Consider the following 21,373-nt stretch of genomic DNA (forward strand, 5'->3'; position numbering starts at 1 on the left):
TCTCAGGTCACACAGTGAGGTAATTATTAAGACCTCATTTGAACTCAGGGCCTGTGTTCTATTCACTGTGCCACCTGGCTGCCCCAAAGGACAAACATTATTAACTATATACAAACTATTTCTAGGCACCTTGGAAAATAAAGAGAGAGTCAAAAAATAGTCCCTGACCCCAAGAAACCTAAATTCTATGAAATAGAAATAGAACGTGCAAGATGAATAAAAAAAGTATGACAACTTGAGGGAAGCATTAATAACTAGGGCTTCTTATTTAAAGGGAGTAACCACTCTAAGAGATCAGCTTGAATACATAAGTGCATTGCAGGTTTTGAGGGACAGTCTGTGCAAAGGGAGAGATGGAAGATGAAATGCCAATTTGGGGAACAGAAACGAAACCGGTTCCAGTAGAATATAGAATATGTGAAAGAGAGAAATGTGAAATAACCAGGGAAAGGTCAGCTGGAGCCATACTATGAAGGGCTTGAAATGACAATGGAAGGACTTTGTATTGTATCTTCTAGGCAATACAGAACCCCTGAAGGCTTTTGAGTAAGGGAATGATATGGTCAGAAGGCTTTTTCAGCAGCTGTAGGGAAGATGCATTGGGGAGGGGAAAGCCTGGGAGCAGAGAATCTCATTAGGAAGGATGCAGTAGTCCATGTAAGAGGTGAAGGAGGGCCTGGATAAGGGTCAGGACCAGTGTTCTTATAAGCAGTTTTTTTTCCATTCAGTCTTTAACTGTAAGGTATCTGTGTCCCCCCTTCTCTCCTTAGAGCCTTTTGTTGTTATGTTCAAGGTGTATTTGAGGTTGAATTTCAAACCCCCAGACATCCTTTCATCCATAACATAAAAGCCTTATATTTCAAGTTGGTATCTGCAGTTTTCAACATAGGCATATGACACATTCAGGCTGTGACATGCCCAGGCTGCTGGTGCAGTTATCAGCATTGTGTTGGGGGTAGAGGAAGAAAAGAGCAAAAAATCCTTGGAAGGCAGAATCAATTAACAGCTTGGATTTCCAGAAGATGCTCAGCCTTGGCCCAAATAGGGGAAGAGAGGAGAAAATAGTGATGATTGGGCAAAGGGACCTGGCCTTCTTTCCACACCCCATTCCTGCTGGAAGTTCTTGTGATGGATGACAGGCTGCTGGCTGCAACCCTTCCACAGAAACCAAAGGTGAAGGTCAGGCAGACTTCTCTAAATCGCATCCTAAGTTGGGCTAGTAAAAGCTATGCTCTAACTACATGTGCCCAAGAGAGTGATAGAAACGCAGCTGCATTGGGTCTTGCTGAATTGGCCCCAGTGATTATTCAGTTTCTGTCATTTGGTGTTTGGAAAAGATTGTCTCATAAATCCAGATTTCAAAAGAGCAGAATGAACATGCTGACTTGGAAAGGACCAAGGGAAAAACTCAAGAGACTGGAGTTTGGAGGAAAAGGGAACACGTGTTGCCTCAACTGTTGGCTTGGGCAGGAGACCTAAAGGTACAGGGAGATGATGGAAAATGCAAAGCAATCCAGAGCATTGGAAAAGCACAGTTTGGGGAATAATGACTCTTACCGGGGGGCCATGCTTACCCTCAGTTCAACAGCTCATTTTACACCTCTTTCTTTCCATATCTCAAGTTTTTAAAATACCAGAAGGTATATCAGGAACAGGGAAATCTAGAAATGAAGAAATGGAGACTCCAAGTCTTTGCCTAATGATTCCATGGCTCTTTAGTATTTTGCTTCTGCCCTGATGTAGTAGAAAGAGTCTAGAATTGGAATCCGAGGACCTGAATTCAAATCCTAACCTTGCTACTTTCTACACATGTTATATTGAAGAAGTCGGTTATCTCCTATGGTCCTTGAGTTCCTCGTCTGTAAAATGATGGGATTGGGCTGGGTGACCTCTAATGCCTTTTCCAGATCTTATACTATCATTTTAAGAAATGCAGCCAATGTAATGGAAAGAGGAATAGACCAAGTGTAGTGTGGGCAAGTCACTTTTCTCTAGGGGCGGCTAGGTGGCGTAGTGGATAAAGCACTGGCCCTGGAGTCAGGAGTACCTGGGTTCAAGTCCGGTCTCAGACACTTAAATAATTACCTAGCTGTGTGGCCTTGGGCAATCCACTTAACCCTGTTTGCCTTGCAAAAACCTAGAAACAAAACAACAAAAAAAGTCACTTTTCTCATTTGTAAAATAGATATAAATTCCTTCCATGATTAAAAGGGCTTTTTAGTAGATTCAAACATACCATAGAAGTATTTGCTATTAAGGTTGGCCAAGTGCTTCATTTGCATGAGTTCATTTGAACTTCAAAACCAACTTGTGGGGTAGATACCAGAGCCATTATTATTTCCATTTTTAAAGATAAAGAAATGGAAGCTAAAAGACATTCTCATAGCCACACAGGATTCAGACCTTCCTTTCACTCTGCTTCATTCTTTTCCATAAGTACTTAAAAAAGGGGGAAATTTTAGCACATATCGACATTATATCCAAATGTTGGGGAATGGGGGTCACATATCAACACATGGATTTACTTTTTGAATTAGATACAAGCCAAAGGCAATACATTCATCTTAAGGAAGGCAGGAAGCATCAAGTGTGGCCTGATAAATGACATGAAAATATCAACGACAGATTTGTGGTTTATAATGAGGTACATAATATCCCTGTGGAAAAGAAGGATCATAAAATCATAGGTTTAAGGGTAGATTTAAAGCTGGAAAGGACTTCTGAGGTTTAGTCCAATCCCTTTATTTTATAGATAAGCAAACAGACCTAGAGAGGTTAAGTGATTGCCCAGGATCACACAGGTAGAAAAGAGCAAACTACTTTCTTAGAGCACTGTGTTCCTAAGTAAAAAGGGATTCTGTGGGAAAAAAATCCATTCTAGTAAAATTTTCTCCTTCTAAAATCTGAAATTACAAGTATTTGTTTATTAATGACTGAAATTGCAATATTTATTATATATGAAATTTTTTGTTGCTATAAGAATAGGTTAGAATCAAAGCTGGAGGAAGTCATGAGTTATTAACAGGTCATCAGCTAAGGATGGATTGACTATACAAGTAATCTAAACATCAGAGTATCTGATCTCAAAATTTTCATTATTGTAAGGAGGGTCATGGAAAAAAAGTTAGGGATAGGCATGGACACTAAGAAATGAATGAGAACAATATTTAATGGGCCCTACCATAAACAGATTAATTAGATGATACTAGAAGTCTCTTCTAGTTCTAAGATTCTTTGAGTTCCCACAATTTAGAGCAGTCTGAATATTCCTTAAATTTCTGTAAAATGACTTAGTTCTCCTCTTTGGTAACTCATTTAGTTTTAAATTCTTCATACTGAGTGTACTTGAAAAGAAAAAAAGAATAAGTATCTCCAATATGATGAGAACACCTACCATGAAGTACCAAAATCAAAAGAATAATTATTCAGGAATCTTGATCTTTCCATCTAGCTCGTCTTTGGAGAATGTCCTTTGTGATATGCTGTGACTTTCCCCGAACCATATTCTCTAGTACAACTTGACCCCTGATTTACATTCTTTCTCTGCTTACATTCTTGTTAAGTGAATTGCCATTCAATGAAAACACTTATGAGTTCAGCCTGGTCATCTGTCACCTTCTCCCTGGCCCAACTCTACCCCAATGATGCTTGTAGTCCTTTGCTTCTCATAAGCCAGTTACTAACTTGTTTTTCCCTTTGGATCTTCCAGGGGATTATCTCAGCTATCTTAACTTTGGGTACACAGAATGAAGGATTTATTCCAGTCAATAAAAACCTCTGGTAAGTGATTTTGAATCTATCCAATGAGATCATATGAGAAGAGGGACTAGAATGACTTTTAGGTAAAGAAAAAAATGTTTAATATGTTACCTACTCTAAAATTTCAGCCTAGCTGGACCACTTGCTTCCCTGATGAACTAGATATCCATTTTCTGCCCTACCCTCTTGCATCTGCATGTTTCTCATTCCCTGACCTATGCTTGGAATAACTTCTTCATCTCTTCCTATTGTTTTTTTTGGCAAGGTAGTAAGTTTAAATGATTTGCCCAAGGTCACACAGCTAGCTAATTATTAAGTGTCTGAGTCAGGATTTGAACTCAGGTCCTGCCGACTCCAGGACCAGTGCTCTATCCACTTCACTGCCTATATGTTTCACTCATATTGCTTTAAGGCATAACTCCGGAGCCATTTTATCCATGAAGTGTTTCCTGATCCCCCCAGTTCTTCTCTCATCACACATCCTTGTTTTCATTTATTTGCGTACATTTTGCCCTCTCTCCCTTCTGGGCTTGTTAGATCCACTCATTTATGGAAGGAATACTTGCTCTATTGGTACTGATTCTTCCAAGTCACTAAGGGATATTAAATATTAACCTGTTTATTCAAACTTTCCTGTCCTATTCCCCTCCTTCCAGTAGCTAACACAATGGTTTTTTAATATTCCCATGGAGGGATTCATTCTTTAAGTTCATAAAGTTTGTAATGTTTAGGGTCTCCTAGTCAACAAATAAAAGTTTCTTGAATTTGATGAAATCCAATGCTCTTTCTGCTGATTTCTACTTTCTACTGATTCTGAGTCCAGTGATCCCTCCATAATTCAATTAACACCATTTTCCTGGCCTCTTGATTGCTAGAAAAGACTGAGAGAAAATTTAATTGACTGGTTTCTTGATCAAGAATTAGGTAAAAGTTCTAGATGAAAAAGTGAGAGATGTGTATCCTATGCTTGCAGGCAAACTGGGCAATCTCTCTGTGTCTCAGTTTCTTTATCTGTAAAATGGGGAAGGTATTTCTTGCCTAGTCTACCTCAGAGAGATATTCTTTGTATCCATGAAAGTGCTTAGCCAAATACATAGCAAGTGCTGGGGACTCCTATGGGATAAATGCTCATTCCCCAGAAAATCAAATTTCTGAGACTTCCAATTGAGAAAAAGATCTCATGTTTTCAATAACCATGGTCCATAGGATAGCATCTTTTTACAAGCATGGCTTTGCTACTATAATAAGGCTTTATTTGAGGTTCTGCTAACTGCTTTACATATAATTACATGGCTAGGCATCAAGCTCCCTTATTAGCAGCCACATGGAAAATTAATCTGCAGACTCTTTTACAACCTATGAGTGATAACTAAAAGTAGAACTTTCATAAAGACCTTTCTTCTAAAGTCAGATATGTCATCCCATTCATCATCACATCACCCCACTGAGGTAAAAAGATTCTTCTCAGTCCTGTCCTAGTCTGTGCAGATTTCCTATAATATGAAGCAACCTTCTGGAAAAGGTTGTAGTATTCTTTGACTATCATGACCCATTTTTCTCTTGCCCAAAACAAGGGGGGAAGCACTGTTTTCATTAATGTGACCTTAACTACTTTAAGGGATATGAAAATTCAGGTTGTTCCACCTTCCCTTGCTGTATGAGCCTCAAAGTATTGATCTTATAGGAGAACAGATCAGTATGTAAGTCCTCATCACTTGTAGCAAAGGCTCATATGGACTGGTAAAGGTCTTTCTGGGAGAGCCGGGACAGTATCTGATCACTGGATCTTAGAGAAAAGTAGTAAGGTGGGGTCAAGAGCAAGGAATGAGAAGCAACTGATGATTCCTCTTAGGAACAACAGAGAGGAAGAGGTGTTAATGCGTATTGACAAGAAACCACTAGGGCCATTTACTTTATTCAGATATTTTGGCAGCTAGAGAAAGAATAGGGGTAAGTGTTGTAATGAAATATGTTCAGGCCCTGAAATGACCTTAAGCTGTGATATAATTTCATCCTCCCTGTAAGGCCCCTTCTGACAGGTCCATAATCCTTTTGTTCCCAAAGCAAATGGTTGAGAAATGACCTCCCTTCCCTGTCCCTTACCTTCTCTAAGAAAAAATTGATGCCAAATATGGAAGAGGAGAGAGAATCAATCTCATTTGGATGGCAAACAAGGAGGTGCCCCATTCCCTTTGGATGTGAATTTGGCTCTCCTTTATCATGGCCCAAGTTGTTAAAATAGTCTTAACATCTGGGAGTTGGGGAGAAGAGTAGGAAGCAGAGAGGATCTGACATTTGCAAATAGCCGAGATTCTGATTCTCATTGTTCATGAGAGAGGGAGAAACTTAAAGGGGATGGAACAAGAGAGATTCATTATTTTCCTCCCTTACCTGTTTTCCCAGGAAAGTTCCAGGCTCAGAAGGAAGCTAATTTCCACAGTATTCCCAGACTGGATAAACTGGGAACTCTTACAGGATTAATGTTCATTCCCCAGAGACTCAAATTCCTGAGATTCCCATCAATTCTTACCAATTGCAAGAAAAAGCTCCTTCTTTCACTATGTTCTATGATAAAATGGTCAAAAGATCTTGAATCTGATCTTGACCCTATCACCAATTAAGGGCATGACCTTCACGTTTTGAAACCTCATGTCCTCATCTATTGAAACCAGAATAATCTATTTTATATAGGGATAACAGATGTCAAAATACTAGGAATTGAAAAGATCCAAGGTGTGTCCTCCCTCACACCAAACAGATACCTATGTGAATGCACAATCTTTAGGTGAATGAATATGGTCTATATTTAGTTATGCCTGAACCTCTGTTAGTTAAAAAGAAAACCAAAAATGGTCATTCCCCAGCATAGCAGGAAGCCAATTACATCACAGGAAATCATGGTGCTAGACTCACATAATCACGACCATTCCCAGTTGAGAATTGTAACAAAAACAAAACATGTGGATACAAATCAGAGCCAAGGCTGCCTGCTACAGAGGTCCCCATGAAATGACATATAGTCATTCTGGAGAGGAGCCAGGTTATTGCTTAATGGCTACAAAGCGCTGCCAACCTCATCAAAGAAAATACATTTCCCACATCCAAGGCCAAACTCAAGTCCAACAGGTAGATGGTTTTTGTTTTGTCTGCTATAGTTTCAGTTCTAGAAACAGATCATATCTTTTGAATTCTCAAATCCCATTTCCTATCTTGCTCCAGGTATCCAAAAGCTGACCCCAGTAGGAATACTGAGATCCACTATTCATTCAGTCTCTCATTCTTTCATTCATTCAGCATCTATTATGTGCAAAGAAGTTTATGAGACAGAAAGTTATCAGGTACCATCCCTGAACATAGCTTGGGGGTAGACTCCCAGAAGAGCTCTTTGCTTGATTTCATCTTTGTCCTGAAATAATTTTGGATAATTTTGAATACACTTTGCATTTACAAACTTAGATACATATGGTATTCTCCCAACAGAATGATAATTCCTAGAGGGTAGGGACTGTTTTATTTTTTGTCTTTTATTTATTTCTTAGTGAGTAGAATGGGGTCTTGAAAATAGTAGACTATTAATTGATGCTTGTGAATATAATTCAATTTAGTGGAATCCCTGCCCTCAAAAAGAGTATAACTATTAATGGAATCGAAACAGAGGCACAAGTAATTTTGGGGAAAAGCATAGGTTGAGAAAATGCCTTAAGAGTTAAGAGGAGGGAGAGATCATAATCATTTATGGATAGAGACAGGTAAAATATCAAATTGTGTTTCATGGAAAAGGTGAGTTATTTACAAAGGCCTTGAAGGATATATAAGACTTAATAAACCAAGGTGGGGGACAAGTGGACAGATTTATAAGTAAAGGTGATTACTTTAGAGCATAAATTTGGAATGATGATTGGTATAGGGTGTATAAGAAAAGGGAAAAAAATATGAGATCCACTTTCAAGTTCATTGTCTAGCTGGAGGAAATAAGGGTAGCTGGATCAAACCTAGAATCATTGGTTAAAGGTAATTTCATATTTAAAGTATCAGTTGCTTACTCAGGTACTATCTAATTCTGACATCAGTATTTATTATTCCCACCAGGTCTCTGTCTTTTGTCACAACCACCAGTTGCTTCTCCTTCATCCTGTTAGGTCTGCTATATTTCATCATTGACATGAAGGGTTGGTGGAATGGCTATCCTCTTATTTTCCCAGGTAATTTTCAAGGGGGAAAGTTGGGGCATGGGGATCTTCTTTAGGCTGTTAGTAGGAATGGTAAGGAATTTCCCTGGATCTATTATCTCATGACTTCCAGGTCATGAATAAAAAAATGTGCTCTATCTCATATCCAAGTTCTCTTTAAATAGAGTAACTGGACTAGCTTTAGAAAGAAATGGACAAAATGCAAAAGGATTGGGTTAAACTTGCAACCAATTGGACCAAAGCAGTTTGATATTATTGGGACATTTTATAGCGATAATTTATCAAACACATATAACCTTGAGTTGCACTTTCTAACCTGCCTTCAGTTGAGAATTGAAATCTAATGGGTAGCACCTCTCTCTATTCCTTGTAATATCAATATATATAAGAAAATGAAGGATAATTTTTATTTCTCATTCTTGGTGATTAGAGGACATGTCACATATGAAATGGATAAGATTATACCTTGCTTGTGATTAACAGCCAAGCAAATAATGACTGAATAACTATTCTTCATCCTGCAGTTTATAGAACAGTGTATATGGAAAAGACACAATAGTATGATGTGATGCTACTTCCATAATGCTTATGGTTTCATAGTGGGGGAAGGGGAGAAGAAACCAGTTCTATTCAATAAGAATTTACTAAGTGCTTACTATGTCTAAAGTTCAGTATTAGACACTAGAGATATAAAGATGAAAATAAAGCCGTTCTTATGCTCAAGGAGCTTAAATTCCACAGATGAAATAGTTGGAGATCAAAATAAGACAAAGCACAGCTAAATGGAAGTCTTCCTCTGATGCCTTTTCATGGTATATACGTGATGCTGAATTTTCAAAGATTGTAGTTCTTGTAGTTCTTACCAAGCATGGCCTAGGTATGGACTGTGTGTCTGTCATCCTAGGATAAATCTAGCTAAATTCTTAGAAGGTCATTACCAGGTTAGCCAGAAGGTTATTCAGCCACAAGAAATAGTGAAGAACAATTACTAAATAAGAATGATAATAATTTATCGTCACGGAGAAAGCAGCCACACAGTCTAGATTATAGATGCATCAAAATAAAGAATACTTGATGTATCATTTTATGTTATCACAGAGGACTGAAGAAGTCATGGAAGGCTTCACAAATAAGCTGGCCTTCTAAGAATAATAAATTTCCTTATCCAAAATTCCAGCTTTACAGCAGAGCCTCAGTACAGAGTATAGATGAGACGAACTGGACACATATCAGGCTACTTGATTGAACATAACTTGACAACGCTTGGAACAAAAAGAAATAGGATCCTGATGAGTTGGTAAAAGAAGTCACCGTGGGAGTTAGAGAAATAATGCTAAATTTGTAGTCAAGAGAACCTGTATTCACAAAGTAGGAACTGCCTCTTATTATCCAGAGAGGTCATTTTCCTTCTTTCAGCCTCACCCCTGCTTTTCTCGTGTAAAATAAGATGGTTAGAGATGACCTTCCAATATCTCTTCCAGTTGTCATGATGTAATTATACATCTGAAGTTAGATGACCTTAGAGGATGTCTGTTTTAATCCCTTAATTTTTCAGATGAGGAAACTGAGGCCCAGGAGATGTATGTGTGTGTGTGTGTGTGTGTGTGTGTGTGTGTGTGTGTGTGTGTGTGTTCATTCCTATAAATCCATTGGATTACATTGGATTGGATTGGATTGAATTGATCATCTGTATGCCATGAAAAGGCATCAAAAGAAGACCTCCATTTAACTGTACTTTGTCTTATTTTGATCTCCAATTATTTCATCTCTCATGTCTAATACTGTACTTCAGACATAAAAAGCACTCAGTCCTGTGAATTAGACATGGGACTTTATCCTGGCTGTTATTCCTAGAGGTTCATAAATAAGACTGTTTCCAAGTAGATTTTTACTGCAGCAAGAAAATATTCCCCCACCCCCCCCACCTCTTTGAAATGCTGACTTTTCCTAATATGAACAAGAAAATCAAAATAGGGAAGACTGCCAAAGATAATCACATGGGTTATAGAAACCACCGAGATGAAGATTCTCAAAGGACAATAACGAAAGTGGTCTAATAACTAACTTTCTGATTTCTACTTTGGTACCTACTGTGGCTGAGCTGCCCCACTAGAAAAGTTCACCTCTTTGGCTTTTTTGCTATTTCATCAAGATGAATACTTGGGGGTTTTTTCCTGTCTCATACTATAACATCAATCCTTCAAATAGCCCAGAGAATTCTTTTGACCTCAAGTTTTAAAAGTTAGAAAATAATCAGGCCCTAACTTCTTCACATCCTTTCTCTTCTTTATTCAGACCTAGAAGTCTTTTAGAGTCAAATTCTGATTAGGCTCCAGAAGGTTCTTACTCTAGTGGATTTCCTCCTCTGGCCTTGCAGATGGGTAGAAACATTAGGTAGACAATGGGAAGACAATCTTGAAGTGGCTATCACTGTGGAAAGGGAGTGGTGTAGCAACTGAATGATGATTTCTACCTTCTTGTTGCAGGAATGAACTCTATCTTGGTTTATGTTGGACACTCTCTCCTGGCTGGCTACTTCCCTTTCAGCTGGGAGATGAAGTCACCTACTTCTCATGCTGAGCCCCTAGCCCAGGACTTGCTGGGCACAGCAATCTGGGTCTTCATTGCCTTCCTGCTATTTAGAAAGAATGTCTTCCTTAAGATATGATGCCTGAATTCTAGAGAAGCATGATCAAATTACAGGAACTGATGCTGTGAAGGGAGCAGAACCAAGCGAACAATGTCACATTAACAATAACACTGTGAGATGATCAACCCTGAAGGATGCAGCTCCTCTCAGCAGTTCAGAGAGTTAGGACAACCCTATCAGACTGGCTATGGATTATGTTATTCACATCCAGAGGAAGAAAAACAAAACAAAACAAAACAAAACAAAAATCTGAATGAACAATACATTCGCTTTTTAAAAATTTCTGTTTTTCTTTCCAGTCTCATGATTTTCTTTCTTTTCTCTTAAACTAATTCCTCATACAGAAAATGACTAATCTATAAACATATTAAACTCAAATGTGTATGTACAATATTCACTAGACTGCCACTGAGGGGATGGGAGGTGGGAAGGGAAGGTGGAAGGAAATTATGTAACTTAAAATATAGATATGCATTTGGATGAATGTTGAAGAACTTTCATAACATGTCATTGGAAAAATAAAATAAAATCAATTGCAAAAAAAAGATACGATGCCTGAAGGCCCACCCGAGGGTACAGGTTTCTGCGGGTAGGCAACCTTTGAATGGGGAAAAAGCAAGTTTTGAGACCACAGGGAAAATGATTTTGCAAAGGACAAGTAGGAATTTGTTTGAGCCTCTGGCTCCCACTCCAAGTGCTTTAAATCCAATTGATTTATCTACATAGAGAAGAGCTGTCATTTGTACATGCTTCCTTCCAGGAAAAAAGTGTCTTATGGGCATAGAATCAGTCTGATCTCTGTTATTACTTTTGAAATGAATAGAGGTTTCAGGATACAGAGGCCTCAGCTCTGACAATACTGAGCCTGAGGAAGCAGCATAATGGGACCCGGGACCATATTACCCTCTTATCTGGTCCCTCCTTCCTCTATACGCCATTCTCTTTAGCATTTCAGTGATCCATCCCAAAGAACTCCTAGCAGTATGCTTCCCAAAGCAAAACTGAGACATCCTAGTCACCTGTCCAAAAGGTAACCTAGGCCCATATCAGTCAATGACTAAATTATTTCTGGCTTTAGGAACAATGCCAAAATCTGCTGAGGAAAGAATCAGAACTGGAACTGACATGGACCTCATCTGGTCTCATCTCCTTTTTATTTTCTGTTGTGGAAACAGATGCTCAGAATGGTTAAGGAATTTGCACAAACTCATGTAGGTAGTACATGAAAAAGCTGAATTTCAAACCTCGATCCTCTGACCCCAAATCCAGTGCTCTTCCCACAATGCTACAGGCTTCTACATCTTAGTCTTTTCTTTTCCTCTGTATGCCAGTCAAGACAAGTTTCCAGCAATATCTCCCCCATATTCCCTTTTTCATGGAGATACTGAATTCAAGAAGACAAAATATGTGCTTTGGTAATTTGGGTGTAATTCTAACTTTCTTGGAACATAGACCTAGTGTTGCTGGTACTTAGAACTCTAATCAAGCATTTTCCTAATATTGTCGGCAAGACCAATCAGTTAACTTTAATTGAACTTTTCATTCAATGTATAGATCAGAGCCCCCATACCCATTCAGACTCCTTTCTCCTGCCATCACAGGATTTTACTTAGGGAGGTAGCATACTATGATAGAAAGAACCAAGGTCTCAAAATTACTTTTTTACCTCTAGATCAGTTGTGTGACCTTGGGCAAACTGCACACAAAGAATCTGAGAGTTGATTTCCACTACAACATGCCCAATGAACAGTCCTTTGGACTTCTCCTGAAGATCTCTCTAGGTGGTAGAGGTAGAGTAGACTCATTACCTCCTTAATCTACCCATTCCACCTCTGGATGTTTCTGTTCATTAGGAAGCCTTTTCTTGCATCAGGATGAAACCAGCTTTTCCTCTACTTTTTTCTGTTCCCCTATGTCTTACCTATTGCTCAAGGTCTTTTCTTTAGTTCCAAGCAGATCTTCTTCCAAAAGCCTACTTAGATGTTGTGACTGTAGCTCAGAGCTCATTCCCCACCCTGTTTTTTCTTCTCCAGACTAAACATAACTAGATTCTCCAAGCTAGATCCTTGCTAAGTTACTTAACCTTTATCAGTTTTATTATTCTTCTCTATAAAATTTTAAAAAAAGTTTGACAATGTGATCTCTAAAGACCTCTCTGACTCTGACATTCCATAAGCCAGATTTGGCCTGAACCAGCCCCAAGAGAGAATATCAGTGAAAGGCACAGGAGATGTGGAGACTGAAGGGTCAGTCCAACCCAAACCTCCACCTTCTAAGTATGCAGCTGAATGTTGGAGATGAAGACTCTGAGTCAGTGACCTAAGTTCACCCCTAATTCCCTGTTCAATGTCTTCTATATCAGCTGGTTGTCACTTTTGATGTTTGAATAGCTTTTATTGCTTAGTTCTTGCAATTTTCCTGTGGGCCTTGAGTGGATGAAGGGCCATCTCAGGTCTGAAATCCACTTCAGTTAATCATTCTTGAGAAGAAAAATGGAGCCATTATTAAAATTCCAACGACATTTTCACTTTCTGCAGAACTGTGCATTTCTTTTTATTATTATTATCACTAATTGTGTCAGCAGTCAGTCTCTACAGGAACTCAGTGCCAATTAATATAAGCATTCCTCTAGTGAAAGACTAGTGGCTGTGTGTACTAATAGTAGAGAGGCAAGGGGGGGAGTGTTAGATATTTATTTATATAAGCATATCCTTCTATCACCATCTCTGTCCAAGTTGAAATATTGACTCTTGGGGTTCACCCACGTGAGTGACAATGATTAATTTCATTAAGGCAGGGCCAGAGATGCCTTGCATTATTTAATTAAGGCTTAAGATAAATATGAATTTCAGTCCTTGAAGTTGATGCCTCTGTTTACTGTTGAACTAGATAAAGCCCTCCTTTTCTCAGACCTACCAGCAATTGTGATATTAGAATTCTAACTGAGACTAGAGGGATATTGAACAATTCCTCAGAGTGACCTTTAATTCTAGTTTTGTAAAGCCAGAAATGAGTTTTCCAAATGTCCTCAAACTAATAGCAATTCAAACAATCATTCTAGCAAGAACACACACATAAACACACACACACACACACACACAGAGACACACAGACAGACAAATAGAGCTCACTAGTGGATTCTGGTTACTCTGGAATAGAAATAAATCAGTTTATCCTAGGGAAGCTGTGTATCCAGTGGGCTTCCTTGGAATAGATAACAAGGGGAAGATATTCTGAGAGGCCTATCAGTTAGATTTTAGACTAATGAGAAATGGTCTTTGAGGAAACTCTGAAACTTGACTGCTATCTCTTTTCTAAAAGGGATCACCTGTCACAGATTACCTAGAGAGACAAGATGAAGAGAAAAGGGTCTCTAAGACCCTTTCTGTGATTGAATGAGCAGGATAGCTCAGTACAAATCTTCAGAGGGAGGGAGTGTTTCCCATCTTTTCATGTACTCTCCTCCATTCAGACAGTATTTCTTTTTGTGAAAAAGAGAACCAAGTCTGCAAAGGAAAGTGCCATGCCATCACAAAACCTGATGTTACCCGGGCACCATCACAGGATGGGCAAGAAGGGAGAGTCCATAAGCTTTGGACAAACATCCTGCTTTCTCAGCAGGTTAATCGGATTTTTTAATAAAAGACCATGGAAATGTCAGCAAGTCTGAGCAAACAGAGTCGATCTGGAGCTGCAAATTTCAGCTGAGGAAGAACAACCTGATTTAAAAAAATAAAAAAGACAAGTCAAAACATGTTTCCATGATTTTTGTCTGTCCTACTCTCCAACAGAGGCCTCTGCCCTGCATTTGGACTTTTAGAAGGTCACATAATAAAGAAAAGCTCCATTGATATTAGAACAATAAGAGAAAAAGTATTATCAAGAACCAAGAACTGACTAGTGATAAGGTAACCATTACAAATGAATGAAGGGTAATCTTGCCCCAGGAAGAGCAGATGACATCTGAGTTGGAAGGAGAGCAAACACAAATTTTTAAGTCATGATGGGTTGGCATTGTAGCAAAGTGTTTGCAGATCACCATTTATCTTAACTATTTACCAGAACATAGATTCAGGATTCAGAAGTTCATAGTAGACCATCACTTTAAATTAGAAAGGTCTACTTTGAAGGGACAGTGTTATTGATGAGACTGGACCTTTCCTCATAGGATTGTGGAACTATAACTGGAGTATCTAAAGCAATGTATTTTTCAGATGAGAGAACCCAGAGGAGTTATGACAACTCAAATCGTAAAGGTAGCACTTTTAGAGATTAGATTTGAGCACTGCTGCTGACACGAGATCTATTGATCTTTACCACCTCTTTGTATGTAAGTATATTTGTATGTATTTTACACACACATTCTCTCTCTCTCTCTCTCTCTCTCTCTCTCTCTCACATACACACACACGCACATACATCTGAAAGATGAACAAAGGAAGCTCTGTCTTCTACATCTAATATGGACCATATGCATACCAGTTTATATGAATTTGTTTTCTTGACATCCCTCATAATTTTTAAAAGTCCATAGATTTACTGTTGCAAAATTTACTGAATCACCAAATAGAGATCGTTTTATCTTCTTATTAATAAATTTATTTATTTATTTTCCAACTACCTGCCAAGTTAATTTTCAATATTCATTTTTGTAAGGTTTTGACTTCCATTTTTTTCCATTTCTCCCTTCCCTATCTCCTTCCCTTGACAGTCAAGTAATCTAATTAATATAGGTTGCACATGTTAAAACTATATTAAACATCTTTACATATATAGCTTCATCTTCTACTGGGACTCCCACCAAACACACTGAATTGGTCTGAGCATCCTTCAGCAATAACTTTTTGCCAAAATTGGAAAATGGATTTCCTGGAAATATCATATAAGGGACCCAGGGGAGTCCATATGGATCCAAGCTAAGTGGCTTCAGGCAAAGGAGAAAACTACTTCTGCTTTATCTCTGAGTTCTTCATCCAATATCTATCACCAATTTGTTGAAGCCCTCCATAGCTCTCCAGTGGACATATCATTCAAAAGGTGTATTTATCAGTCTGAAGAACCATCCCATGGCCTGATATAGCTCAGGACTGTTGAAGCAATTCATCATGACTGGAAATATGAAGCATGGAACTAGATATCCAGTTGATTATATGAAAAGGGCCAGAGATGGGAGATTATATTGGATATAGAAACAGGGTTAAAAACCAAAGATTCACAGTGAGATCGGAGAGGTAGAAGTAATAAGAGGCAAGGTACATGTATTAAATGTCAGTATTTCAATATTGAAAACAAATTATTGAAGTAGACAGAACATGAGAATGTAATTATACTCAGAAGCTACATGGGCACATGAGTTGTAGAACTGATTGTGTGGTGGCTTAAATAGTTCCCATTTCTGACACTTTGTGACTATGTGACCCTGGGCAAATATCTTGACCATTCTCTACTCTCAGAAACTCTTGAAAACTATGTATTATCAAGATGTACTGACTTCCTTGAAATTAGAAATTTCTTCATTTAGATGAAGATGAAAGGACAAGTCTAGTCCCTATCTCAATATGTGTGGTGACTATATTAACTTACTTTTTCAGTTGAGGAATATCTCATGATCTTCCATCATTAGTCTTCATAGAGTCTTGGGATGGGGAATCAGATGTGTTTATAACTCTATTAGCTGGAGTATTTTCCATTCCTGTCCTTCACTGGCTCAGCTACCTTTTATACCATAGGTTTCAATAGGCAGGGCCACTGGGCTGTGGGAATGGAAAAACATAAACCATTAGCTGAACATGCTTAACCCTAGGCTTCATATACTCAACCTTTCTCTTGTTCTGAGGTTACTTATAGAAAGAAGGTAAGTCTAGGAAAGGATTCTCTGCTAGGGTTCACTCAAATTATTAATGTAATTTATTGTAATTTATTTCATTATAAAATTTATTATTAATTTATTAATAATCTATTATAGCAATAAGGTAGATTGTCTAGCCAGGAGAGGGAGCAAATGAGCCAGGTGAAACCAATTCATGGCAGTTTAATGTGTCCAGAGATGATCTAATGGTCTCTAGCTTCTTTGTGTATGTATTTGTGTTCCTTTGTGTTTCTAGAAAAGGCTTGTGTCTCATGCTCTGCTGCAAGCTGCCTGAGGTCTTATGTAAAAATGAATTTAAGTGTGAACTGATCCAACCATTCTGAAGAGCAATATGGAAATTTGCCCAAAGAGCATAAAACTGTTCAAGGACTATATGAGAAGAAATCTTTAAAAATGGGAAAAGTCTTACATGTTCCAAAATATTCATAGAAGCTCTTTTTTGTAACAACAGAGAAAAATTGAGAGGATGTCCATCAACTGGGGAATCACTAAACAAGTTATGCTATATGAAAATTATGGAATACTATTGTTCTATTAGAAATCTAAATGGTCAGACTCTAGAGAAGCATGGAATGACTTAAAGGATCTTATGCTGAGTGAAGGGAACAGAATCAAGAAAACATTGTACACATTAACAACAACATTGTGAGATGATCAACCCTGATGGAAGCAGCTCCTCTCAGCAGTTCAGAGAGCTAGGACAACCCTATTAGACTGGCTATGGACAATTCTATCCTCATCCAGAGGTAGAAAAACAAAACAAAATAAAAAGGAAAAACTTTCAGAATATGATGAACTATTGAATACATTCACTTTTTAAAAAATATCACTTAGACATTTTCCCCCCTTAATCCTCATTCCTCATACTGAAAATGGCTAATCTGCAAATATTTAACAGAAATGCATATGTACAATATTAACCTGACTGTTTTCACTGAGAGGAGGGGGTTAGGATGGGAAGATGGAAGGAAATTTTGTAACTAAGAAATATACATATGCATATGGATGAATGTTGAAAAACTTCCACAATATATATTCGGAAAAATAAAATATTAATTAAAAAAACAACAAATTTAAGGGTCAAATGATATTGACCTTGTCCAACAAGGTACACAAAGAACTGTGTCCTTGACAGAATCTTCTGAGTGATTTTCATTCTCCCCAGACTTCATGTATCAGAGGTTGAAAGTATCTGACATAATTTTTCTCCATAGATCTCACAATAAAACTGAGTATTCCTTGATCCTTCTAAGTAGCAGTCTAAATCACAAATGCTGCAATCCAAAGAATAATTCAAAACCAGGTCCATATACATAATAGAAGCTAAGAGGACATATTTGGTTGTGAACATAATCAAAAATTTGTGGCCAAAAATGTTCCTTAATATTAAAAAAATCTGTAATACACAAAAGAATATTCAGGGCTTAAAAGAATTTATCCCAGTCTCCTCCTATTGAGTCTTTGATATAAGGACATAAAGGGGAAAGATTTTGCTTCTGCCTTTATTAACAAATTAATTAATCAACAAATGCCTGACTAGCTCTTGGGAAAAGCTTTCCTGAGATATATGTTGTATAGTCTTTTCAATATTCCTTGATCCCATCAACCACAAAGTAGAAGAAGCAGCCAGAGACCTAAAAAAATCAAATCCCAGATTCATCTGAGAGTAATATGTGTTGTCATAGTATGTGCTTAAGGTTGCCATTGCTGCTGGAGATGGGAGAGAGATTCCCTCCTCCTTTATGGATTCTGAGAGAGAGTTTGAAGAATGCCTAACCATTTGATAGAGGATGAGACAGACAGAGGGTAGAAGCATTCCTTATAATATATTGAGTGAGTTATTCCTCCTCTTTGGCAAAGTGCCCTCAGGCTCATTTCCCTTGCCCCTTGCCCCATCACAGAGACCAATGGGATAAATAAAAGATTGTTGGTTCAGAGCACATGTCTTTTTTGAAAGTGAGCCAGGTCCAAGGCCTATCTTTATGCATACTCAATGAGATGCCCCCCCCCCCCCCAGGCCTTAGCCCAACAGCTTCTGATTATCCCAATTATATATTGAACAGGTAGGCAGCTTGGAAGAGAAGAAAGACCATTATATATCAGGAAAGCTGTTTTTAGTCCTTGTGTTGCCATTAAATTACCTTCTGACCATACACAAGGCCCTTCACCTTTCAAGGTCTGAAGTTTCTCATTTGAAAAATAAGGGAACTGGGCAATGATCCCTAAGGTCTCTTCCAGATTTTATGTTTCTGTGAAATATGAGATCTAAACATGTTACTTCAGGAGAGGGGAAGCCAATAAATCACATATAAACTGACAGTTGAACTTCCCTCTAAGTAATGTTGGATGGTCAATGGGGCTAGCGGTAGAGAGGAGTTGACACTGAGGATACAGAAAGAGGAGGCTAGAAGTTCAGAATGCAACCTTTGCCAACCTAACAATTTTGCCAAAAAGCAGAAAAATGAAGATTCTGAGCTCAAACAAGCAAGATATTTGTTGTTCATTTCATTTCTGATGACTCCCTCATAGGGTGGAGGCCATTTATTCTTTGGGTAAATGAATGACAAAGAATTGGGACTTTTAACTTTGGTAGCCTCATTTCTCTCCTGCTCCACAAATCCACTGTTGTGATATGATGGGGATAAAGATGGGGATAGTTAGAGACTGCATCTGATGTACACTGCTGTATGCCATTAATCAATATTTTAATTACTTACATGATTGACTAATAAAAATCCCCACTGACTAATTGATTTTCAGATCAAGCAAAAGATCGTTTGTTGGTTTTTTTTAAAATGAGGGTTCTTTTTTCATTTAAAAGTGATGTTTTATTTCTTCTTATCATGTTAGTAAGAAGTATAAATAGAGGCAGGGGAAGTAGAAAGTCCTAGATTAAAAAAAATAGTAAGTCCCAGATTAAAAAAAAATTCTTAATTAATCAAGTATCCAACTAACTGGTGATTCAACTAACCCTGCTCAACATGAGCCTAACAGAAAACTCAGATTTGTCAGAAAACAAGCCTTCAAGATACATTTGTCCTAACTGATAACTGAGTTTCTCCTCTGGGGTGTCTCTAGTTACTGTCCATGCTCATCAATCACAGTCCCACTAAGGCCCATAGGAATGATCTCAGCACTCACATCCTTCCCCTACCAATGTGTAAGTAAACAAAGAACTAGAGTCACTGGCCTCTCATTTTGGGCCAGGGATGAAGAACTATTTGACTAGCAATCAAAATGGAAGTTTCCTGCCTCTCCAAACTCTCAGTTTCTTAGAAAGGCAAGGAGAAAGCCCATTTTAATGGCCCCCACCCCAAATATGGGGAGATTCCTACCTATAAATGAGAGTTTTAAGGGGGAAAAATTGGTAAAGAAATAGATTCAGAACTGAAAGGGACTTTAGAAACCATCTAGTAGAGTATCCTCATTTTATAGATGAATTAACTTAAATGTGGGAAATTTAATTCAGCATTTTAAAAATAGGTCTATCAGCCCAAAGTTAGCATTTTTTCACTAGGGTAGAACCTCATCTTAATTGGGCAAATCAAGTACCTCTAGCCCTAAAACCTCCCTCCCCATCCATAAGTCATTTTTAAGAACATCAGCTGAGTCAGTTGCAATTTTTTGTTAACCTTTAGTTGTTGAATTATATCCCTCTGTCTTGTGAGGGGAATAATTAATGCCAATAAACAGGGTCTGAAGCAACCCTTTGGGAAAGAGATGGTTGGTCCAAATTGTGACCTAAGAGGAGAGTCAAAAAGAATTCACCTTGGTCACTATCTTTATGCAAAGGATCTTTGAATAATCCAGGGAAAGCATTCATAATCGTCACCATAGTTGATAAAATAAGCCTAGAATCACTATAGGTAAGGACAGAATTTGACAAAATAATGGCTTGTCTCATACATACACATTAGTCAAGATATTTGCTTTCTTTTATGGCAATGGAGTGCTGTCCCATGCCCGCTTCTGATTCCTTCTATGTCTGCATCATTATGAGTCCAGACATTAACAAAAGCAAATAGCCTAGTCTCTTGGTAGGACAAGCTGTTTCATGACAGGCCCCCAAGCCCAAATCCAACTCTCATCCTGTGTTAAACAAAGATTCTAAGGTTTCCTGGTGAATCTGGCTTGCCATTAGACACTGTAATAAATCCGTATGTGCTTACCTTTGAATTTTTTCTCATCACCATGGGTGAATCTTGGAGCCTAAGTGGAGACCAAGTTCCCTCCTGAAGTCATACAGACCTCTCCTGCTTATACTCTCCCCACACTCAATCTGCTTAGAGAGGGAAAATTGCTAAAGACTGTTGGACTCAACCATGGTGATATATGAGAAGCTGAAGCAAGTAAGCTAGAAACTGAGCATAGAAATATAGCCTAGCAGTTTTCAGACAAAAAAAATCAAAGTTATCTAAAATCTTATAAAAATACTCTAAAGTACTATTGATTAGAGTAATGAAAATTAAAACAATTCTGAGGTATCACTTTGCAACTATCAGGTTGGCTAATATGACAAAAAAAGAAAAATCATAAATATTGGAAGGGATCTGACAAAACTGGAATACTGATGCACTATTGTTGAAGTTGTGAACTGATTTAACCATTTTGGTGAACAATTTGGAACTATGCCAAAAAGCTAATAAACTGTGCATACCTTGTGATTCTGCAATACCACTGCTAGGTCTATATTGCAAAGAAACTTTTTAAATGGAAAAGGAACTACTTATACAAAAATATTTATAGTAGCTCTTTTGTTGTGGCTAAGAATTGGGAATTGAGGGGATCCCCATCAATTCGGGAATGGCTGAATTAGTTATGATATTTGATTGTGATGGAATATTATTGTGTTATAAAACATGGTAATTGTTAGAAAAAAATTTGGAAAGACTTGTATGAAATGAT

At 38.0% G+C, this 21,373-nt stretch overlaps 1 long non-coding RNA gene across 1 annotated transcript; it reads left to right on the forward strand.

The window, feature by feature from the left end:
• The first annotated feature begins 3,702 nt into the window (after window positions 1-3,702).
• Window positions 3,703-10,828, forward strand: LOC141523109 (uncharacterized). Its single transcript, XR_012478328.1, has 3 exons — window positions 3,703-3,780; window positions 7,849-7,961; window positions 10,436-10,828. It is a non-coding gene; the product is annotated as an uncharacterized LOC141523109 (long non-coding RNA).
• The last annotated feature ends 10,545 nt before the right edge of the window (window positions 10,829-21,373 follow it).

The sequence above is a fragment of the Macrotis lagotis genome, chromosome 4 (genome assembly GCF_037893015.1).
Source record: "Macrotis lagotis isolate mMagLag1 chromosome 4, bilby.v1.9.chrom.fasta, whole genome shotgun sequence".
In the NCBI taxonomy this organism is placed as follows: domain Eukaryota; kingdom Metazoa; phylum Chordata; class Mammalia; order Peramelemorphia; family Peramelidae; genus Macrotis; species Macrotis lagotis.